Here is an 8929-nt window from a genome sequence, read left to right on the forward strand (position 1 = left end):
AACCCTAGAAACTATGAAACTATGAAACTACTGGTGCCTGGATGGCACCATGAGCCAGTGTCCACCACCTGCATCCTAAATGGCCCTCATTTAAGCCTTAGAGCTCTTAGTTATGGCCTCCTCCACTCCCATAGCCATACCCATGGCTCGCAAATGTCCCTCTCAACAGTTACTCTCTTGTGTCAGCTTTGGCCTTTTTAGCCTTATCCTACAGGTTACTCTGACTAGACTGGTAGCCTAGGTCCACTGGCTCTGGCTTGACACTTCGGTCTTAGCCTCTCATCAACCCCTGGCCACCGCTATTATCCACTCTCAGCTCCAGCTCTGGCCCTCTCAGCCTCAGGCTACCCCTATTGCTCTCTCTGGGCTCTGGCTTTGGCCCTCTTGGCCAGTCTCAAGTCCCTACCCCTGACAGAGCTCAAGCCTTCGCAAGCTCTTCAGGAATCCCTGTGGTCTCCTTTTCCACCCTTACAGCCACACCCAGTCCTCTGGTATAGGCTAGAGCAAAAATTCAAGCACTCACTTTAAACTCTGGCTCATCATACCACTGCAAGAGTACCTTCCCATGCTCTGGCTCTCCCAGCCCTGGGAGTACCTGCCATGGCCTGCAGCTCCCACTCCCCACCAGCCTGAACAGACAGGAGCCTCTCTCTGTACAGTTCAGAGCTGCACTGCCCCCTTTGCCCCAGGGACTCAGGCTTATATCTCCTGAGCTCCTCCCCTTCCGGTCAGGTATTCTCCTGGCCAGCTGCAGGTGCCACCCCTCATCTTAATGGGCAGCTTATTGCACCCAGGCTGCAGCTGTTCCCTTCCCTCCTGCAGCTACCTCTGTTCAGCTGCCTTGGGCTCTTTCTGCTGCACTCTCTTTCTTTAAGTAACAGCAGCCCCTGGCTTCTCCAGCTTTACACTCTGTCAGTAGGCAATAATCCTCAGCTGGGCACTACAATAGTTTAAACCTAAAGGCTGTGTATGTAGCCCTGAACTGCTTTTTGCTGGAGGCAGCCTATGTTGCCTCTTTATCTTTTGCTAATAAGTTGAATTCCAGCAGCTACCAGTTTGTATTATTTTTACTGGTACTATCAAGTAAACATATATTGCCAGCTAGCCATGACATTTTAAGCCTCATGGATGCTAATCCAGGCATGATCCATTGGGGTCACCCTGTGCTGCTGGGCTGCACCACTGTGCAGCCACACTGTATTGGGGCTGCCTACACATACCTGTGTTGGGGTGGGGACAGTGGGAGCCAGGCCACAGGCATGCAATCTTCCCATCTCCCAGGTTGGGCTGGTCATAATCCATCATGAGCTGGGTGGATCATGGCTCCACCGTGGCCTTGGCCCCGTGCTGTGACCACCCCATCATCCTGACCCCAGCCCCAGCTCCAGCCCACGTGCCCATCCCACTCCCAGATGCCACTCCCCACCCACCTGTGGCCCCATCCTATCCCCCAGCCATGTACACCCTGCCTGGAGGGACCCCGGGCTGGTCTCCATGCAGACCCCACCCACTCACTCTGCCCAGCACCCCAGGCGGAGGGTGTAGGGCAGATAGGCTGGGGTGCCCAGGAAGCAGGGCTGGGTCTGGCAGCAGTGGTGCCACTAGTGGCAGCAGCTGGAAGGAGTTGCTGCTGGGAGTGCTGGGAAGAAGAGCCCAGCCTCCATGTTACCCCAGGCCCACTGGGCACCCAGGAGTGGTAGGACTGGCCACACATGCCACAGCCTGGGCTGCCCCCCATGCCTGGACTAGGCAGGGCCCCTCATGCCGCGGGCTGGGTAAAATCCCTTGGTGGGCCACATCTGGCCCCAAGGTCATATTCTGCCTACCCCTGGCTTGAACTTATGACTAGGACACTCAGATGCTATGGAGATAAAAGGCAGCGTAAGAGCCTGTATAAGACAGAACAATTTGTGCAGTCATACTGGCACTTACATTTACTCTCTACCCTCTTAACCTAGAGATGCTGCCTGCAATTCTCGCTGACTTCTTCAGAAACACCTTATGTACCTCGTTCTTTGTCCAGTGGCTTGAAGACACATTTATATATATAAATGCCAGAGTTAGCCCCAGATACATAAATGGAGTGCAGAGATTTTACAACCTGACCACTAATCACTTTGCCCCCCCCCTTGCCCCCAAAAGAAAAATGTTAGTTCATTTTTTTACTTCTGCCCCTCCACTATCTGCTGGCTCTAGTAGTCTGGCCAGGCAGAGGTTCTCCCTGCAAAGTATATGAAATTGAAACAGCTTCAGATTCCAGGGATTGTTGTGGACTTCATTGAACTTCTGGTTCGTAGGTATACTCACTAGCCTGGAGTTCTGGGTTTTAAGCAAAACTCAGCTGAAGTGGCACAGTTGCAGTTGGCTTGGGACTGCACACAGTGCTTTGGTCATCTTCACCATCAACATTAAATAAACATAGCCCAGGAACCAATTAATATCCCCAAAAATAAACTCCAGAAACAGCCAAGCTAAGGATCTGGTTCATACACCCAGGGAGCTACACAGAATTTCAAGCTCATAAAGCAGCATGAAACCAGATTGATTTCTGCTTTAGTTACACAAGGGCTGTGGGACTGTAATTGTTATTTAGCTTATTGTTTCCAAGAAGGTTTCATTTCTAGTTCTGACCTTTCTTGCACCTTCTTCATGTAGTGAATAGAAATTTATTTTTGTTTCATTTGTTCAAGTGAATTTTCCTTTACTGCTAGCATTTTTGGATTGTCAGTCATTAAAGGAGGGGGAATATTAACTCTTTGATAGAAATGTCTTATCTACGCTACAATTTTTCTTCAGGTTCAATTTCCCCACCTTGCATGACTACCAGAGAGAATGAGGGCAGCACTTTCATCACGGCCTTCTCTGGGCCTGGTCACAGAACACAACAGTGCCATTAGTGGCAGGCATTCAACACTAGCCCAGTGGTTCTCAACCTTTTTTGATTCAAAGCATCCCTCACAATAGATTTGAGGCACCCCTTGTTAGAGGAAGGCACCCTTTGTAGTTTTCACTTCTTGTTTGACTGCACAAGATAGAACCGTTTTTCTGTTGCAGAGAACTCAAAAAGAAAAAGCCCAAAACCCATGGCAGGTCAGAATATTTATACATTATAGATTCCTATATGAAATCTCTGTGTTTATCTTTTGAATTACATTTGTACACTTAACAGTGCTAACATCACACTGTGGCATCCTTGGAAGGATTTCAAGGCACCCCAGGGAGCCATGGCCCCCCTGGGTGTGAGATGTACTTCTGTAGCCATTGCTATGCCATTGGAGAAGTAGAAGGAGGTGATTTCATAGATGTCACAGCTTTCTAGGGTAGGAAGTGACCTGGTAGATCATTGGGTCCGACTCCCTGCTCCAGGCAGGAAAGAGCACTGGGGTTAAGTAACTCCAGCCAGATGCCTGTCTAATCTCTTCTTGAACACCACCAAGATAGGGGAAAGCACCACCTCCCTTGGAAGCCCATTGTGATGGTGTCTTGTACCAAAGAAGAACCGATACATCTAGAATCCATTTCCTCTCCAAGTTTTTCATTGCCACCGACACTTGAAGCCACCAATCCCAGCCCATCCTATCACCCAATTCAAACCTTAGAATTATCAGGAAAAACCTCTGAATATAGTAAATACACGAAAAGAAGAGCAACTCCATGCTGCATATTCCATGTGAAGCCCTAGGTAAAACTAACCCCTTTTGTTATTTAGCATTAAATAAACATAATGACATTACTGTATATTAGCATGCATTAATGAGGTCAATAAATTAATATGCACCATCGTGTCATGTTTATTATAATAACCAGACTGGGCCCTGGTGCATGAATTCTGTTCAAGTAAGGTAAATGATAGCCCATGCCATAAATAGCTAGCTACCTCAGTTGCCTCCACTGCAAAATAGGTATTTCCCTCATCTGGCAGGAGTCCATGAATGTTAATTGAAGGAATTTGACAATAAAGTGCCACTTTATCAGTTGTCCAGAACACTACAGCTTGAGGCTTCTTCAACATTTAAACTGCCAAGGAAACCACAAATTTGCACCCTCATTTAAAAAAAAAACCAAAAACCTGAAACAATGCATGTGTTCCACGCTCTCCCTTATGTTCTCCTGTCTCAAAAAAGAGGGCGAAATACCACCTTTTTAGTTACTTCCTATTAAAAAGATTCAGACCATGATACTAAAAGATGCTTTTATATTAGAACCCCAAATTGTGTAACTAAGATAAAAAGTGTGGCACTCAAATTTAGCAACTGTTGTTTAAAATGGACATTAAAAAAGGTCTTGTTTGCTTCCAATTTTAGGGCTGGCTATTGGTACATTATTGCTGTCCCCTAGTGGTATTAAATATACATTACGTCTTGCCTACTTATTTAGCTTTATGTCAGTGTTTCTCAACCTTTTTAAACTCAATGCATCCCTCAGAATATGCATGCTCTTAGTTTCCACTTGTTTTGCCACTACAGAAAAAAGAGCAATTCTTCCATTACAAAGAACTCAAAAAGACTACAACCAGCCAAAATACCTTTAACACAAGGATTCCTATTTGAAATCTCTTGGCACATCCCCATGAGTGAGCACGTGTGGTTTGAGGTACCACAAACTGCACATGTGCACCCATGTGCCAAGGACATCCTGGTGTCAGAAAAACTGCCGCTTATAAAAGCGGTGCAGCACATGTGCCAGCAGTGTGCACTGCCAGAAACTGGAGTTTGGCTGGTCAGAGCCAAACTCTGGCTGCTGGCCAGGCACCGAGCAGCTGGCTCAGTACCACTGCTGCCCCTGGAGACCCCCAGGACGGGCAGCTGGGGCCAGCATAGGTTCTGGCCTCAGCCTCCCCTACCCCACCCAGTTTCTTTTGCCATGCACCAGAGCGCACATGCAGGGGTGTACCCAGGGATAAATAGCAGTGGCACAAATATATGGTGCTGCTGCTTGTCCCATAGGAAATGTAAGACTCTGCACATGCGTGCTCATAGGGATGTGCCCTCTGGGTTTATCACATGGCTCATGTTTGCACACCTAACAGTGTCAACATTGTGTGGTACTCTTCGTTACCCTTGAAAGGATCTCAAGGCAGCCCAGAGTGCTGTGGCACCTTAGTTGAGACTCACTGCTCTCTACTGTAAGAAAAAGGCTATTCCAAGGGATAATGTACTTTTGCTTATTTGTATTATAAGGAAAAAATAGATATAAAGAATGTTTATAGCTTATTGCTGCAATGACTCAGTTCAGAATAAGAAGAGAAACATTTATATTAATTATTAATGCAAGGCAATGCACTGGAGAACAAACTATTAGCTAATGCACAATGGCCCATGAGTGGGTAATCAACTATGACCTTACTTATCCCCAGGGGTGGATTAATGCACTGGCCTGTGGAGCCTGGGCCCAGGGGCTCCTGCCAATCAGGGTCCCCTGAGGTGCGAGGGGCAGCACGGCCCAGGCAGGCATCCTGGCCATGGGTATCTGGGGTGGGCAGTGCACCCCTCCTCCCCTTTAGCTGGGTCAGGGCCGGGGTGTGGCCACCCTGCAGGTGGCAGAAGTTTCCTGGGGCTGTCTGCTGCCAGAAGGCCCCATGGACCTCCCTGCTTCTGCTTCTGCTCCCTGACATCTGTGGGCAGCCACCAGCACCAGCACCACTGGGACAGAACAGGACAGCCCTGCCCCACCCAGGCCAGCAGAGGGGCGGGCAGAGGGGCGAGTGGGCAGCCAGGGGTGGAGCTTATGGCTCCACAACCAGCCCCAGCCTTGGCCCGTCCCATGGCGCTGGGGGACCGCAGCTCCAGCTGCGTGACACCCTCTGGGTGGTGGGGCTGGATCCACTTTCACTTCAGTGGCACTTGCACCCCAGGACTCACCCTGGACACGCCAAGGAGGCCGGGCAGGCCCAGCTGCAGCCCCCTGGGAGGCACAGAGGAAACCTGCCCTTGCCTGGTGGGGGGCCTCCAATTTTCTGTTTGCCCAGGACCCCAACAATCTTAATCCACTACTGCTTATCTCCACTGACTTCTAGGCAGAATGTTGCACAGGGATCAGCAGATGATGGTCAACTGTTACAAAATTATGTTGAAGAAACTGGTATGAATATAACTCATGCTATTATAGCTTAGTCCAGCTTGGTGGAGAGGCTTTATCTACAGTAGCCTTTTTCTCTTAACATTTTCCACTGTTGCTACCAGCAGTGCAACTTCACCAGTGGGAGTGCAAGAGAAGGCAAGATGCTAGTAGCTGCTGGTGCTTAACAATCATGTCATCTAGGCCTGTTCTACTTGCAGTTACATATCACAGAAGTCAAAATGCCATCAGGCCACCATCAGTTTACAAGTGGTTCTTAACCTTTTTTGGACTCAAGGAATCCCTCCATAACTTTTGCAAACTGAGTGGCACCCAATATCAAAAACTAATTTATATATTACAGTGCTTACCTTTTTACACAGGGCCTGGGTTTAAGGATCATCCAGACAGGGACGAGCATGAGCCTGGCTTATCTGCTTATCTCCCTCACACCTCCAGGGCTGGGTTGGCTTTCCATTTACTAGAAAGAAATCCCGCAGGGTCATGGCCAGCATCTACTATGCTGGCTGCACTAGGGAAGGTTATTCCAATTGGAGAAAGGTTGGTTCCAACAATACTGCACTTGGAGTACAGGGAATCTTGCTCCAACAGGCACCAGCTTTTTAAATACAATGAACTAGTGTTGGTCGCCAGGGATGTTCTGGCAACCAGGGAAGATATGAGAAGCCTATCCCAGTAAAACAAAATGCATAATAGGATAAATTTAAGATGACCTTAATATCAATTTTAATACTGAAATACAGATAGTATACGAATGATAGGACAATACAGGCAAGACATATTAAGCAAAGGATTAAATGTAATGGAACAGTAAAAAAAATTGAAATATTATTGAGACGAGGAAGGTTATAAACTGTTCTCCATGTCCACAAAAGATGGGACAAGAAGTAATGGGTCTGAACTTCAGCAAGAGAAATTTAGCTTTGACCTTAGGAAAAACAAAACAAAAAGACCAAACAAACTAGATACGTTTTTCTAATTGCAGGGATTGTCAAGCGCTGGAAATTACCTAAGGAGTTTGTGGAAACACTGTTATTTGAGATTTTTTAAGATCAGGTTAAATAGCTCACTAGGGGTGCATCAAAGAGACACTAACTGCAGAGTAGCCAAATAATACTGTGCAGTAGTGCATCACAGCACAAATAGTGCTAATACCCTACTGTGCGTATTAGTAAGCTACTATGCAGTAGTGTCACTAAAAAGGTGTTCACTGGTGCTACTGCACAGTAAATTCCAGTTATTGTGCATTTATTTAGCACTTGATTATATATAATGTATATGTATAATCGAGTACTATAATCATGTATATATGTATAATCGAGTGCTAAATAAATGCATAGTAACCACTGTGCAGAGGTGTCTCATGTAGATGCACCCTGCCTGTCCCCAAATAGTTTACTTGGTTCTGATTTGGTGGGTGAGGAGGGAGAAGGGTGTATACAAGGTGACCTTCCAGCTTACTTCCAGGCCCATTTTCTATGATTCTATAAGAGTTACACTATTGTTATTTTTAAAATATTGAACCTCTGTGACCTTGCTTGGGGGATTTGGTAGACTGCAATGACTTTTAATAAGTTAACAAATGTTTCAACTGACTCTTCTTTCATACATAGCCAGAATTAGAATAGAAGACAAAGATACACTTTAATATTCATATAAGTTAATTCACCTGAGATCTCAAAGTGCTTCATCGAAATGGAGCTTTGCCATGTCCTCTGTAAGATGAATATTATTATTTTTATTTTACAGGGTAGGGGTTTATTTTCAACTGAAGAGGGATATGCAAAACTATTAAATAGTTTTCTCAAGACTGTGTGACAAGTCAGTGGATGGAGAAAGAAACGTGAAGTCCTGGGTCCAGCTCCTATTCAATATTCTCACCAAATACAAATTTAGCTACAGTTCCTTCCCGTAACTGGACTGTGAATCCTTATGTTACCCTCAAGAGTTGTCATTGCTCCAACTGTTCCTTTTACTCTAGCCTTGTAAATACACTTCCACACGAAAACTAGAGAAAGAGGAGAACAGCAAAGAAAAGCTCCTACATTCCTGCCTGCTTTCAATCAAGTTTCCAGAGCAATTGGACTGGAAAATCTGCTTGCTGATGAGCAACAATATGAATAGGAGCAGTGAATAGGTTCCTGCAGCTAACAGATTAAGACTGTAGAGCTGTTCAGCCAAAAAAAGAAATTTTGGTTCTGCTTTACTAGGGACTAGTTCACAATAAGACCCATAGGATGAAATTAATTCCTGTACTCTGGACCCAGGAGAAAAATAAACAGATATCCAACCAGCAAAAGATGTCTCAGGGACTCTCCCTCATATTGAAGACTCTCTTTTGTAGGAGTTGGTATTGATATTTGCCACCAAAAGACCATGCTTTGCTGGTGAAGAAAGGATTTTCTTGAATCATGATGACTAACACTCCTTCCGAGTCATTCAGATTGCAGGACTGAGTGGAGAATGGATAGAAGAGCTTGTAAACCCCTGGAAAAGCACAGACACAACATCCAAATTCGGAAGCAGCTTTCTAAGGTGTGAAGGTAAATGAATTCCTCTCCTCTGTAGTTTAGCACGTCTGGGAATAATATTCTCTCTTTACATGTGGATCTGATCCTAACAGCAGTCAGCAGCTAGGATGGCTTTATTAAAGACAATGTATCTATAAAACAGGAGTTGAGTGGAGAGGTGAATGTCAGTAAATGTGGTGCCTGGGTAAGGCATAAATAAGGAAATGTGTTCCTTGACACAAGGCTTAAATGGTAGAAAACTACAGGGGGAACACAAGGAGCCATTTAAAAGTTATAGAATAGTGTCTCTGAAGACCCTTACTTGTCCTTCTCCCCCCCCC

This window comes from Gavialis gangeticus, unplaced genomic scaffold (assembly GCF_001723915.1).
Source record: "Gavialis gangeticus isolate Ggan-Ray unplaced genomic scaffold, GavGan_comp1, whole genome shotgun sequence".
NCBI classification, from domain to species: domain Eukaryota; kingdom Metazoa; phylum Chordata; order Crocodylia; family Gavialidae; genus Gavialis; species Gavialis gangeticus.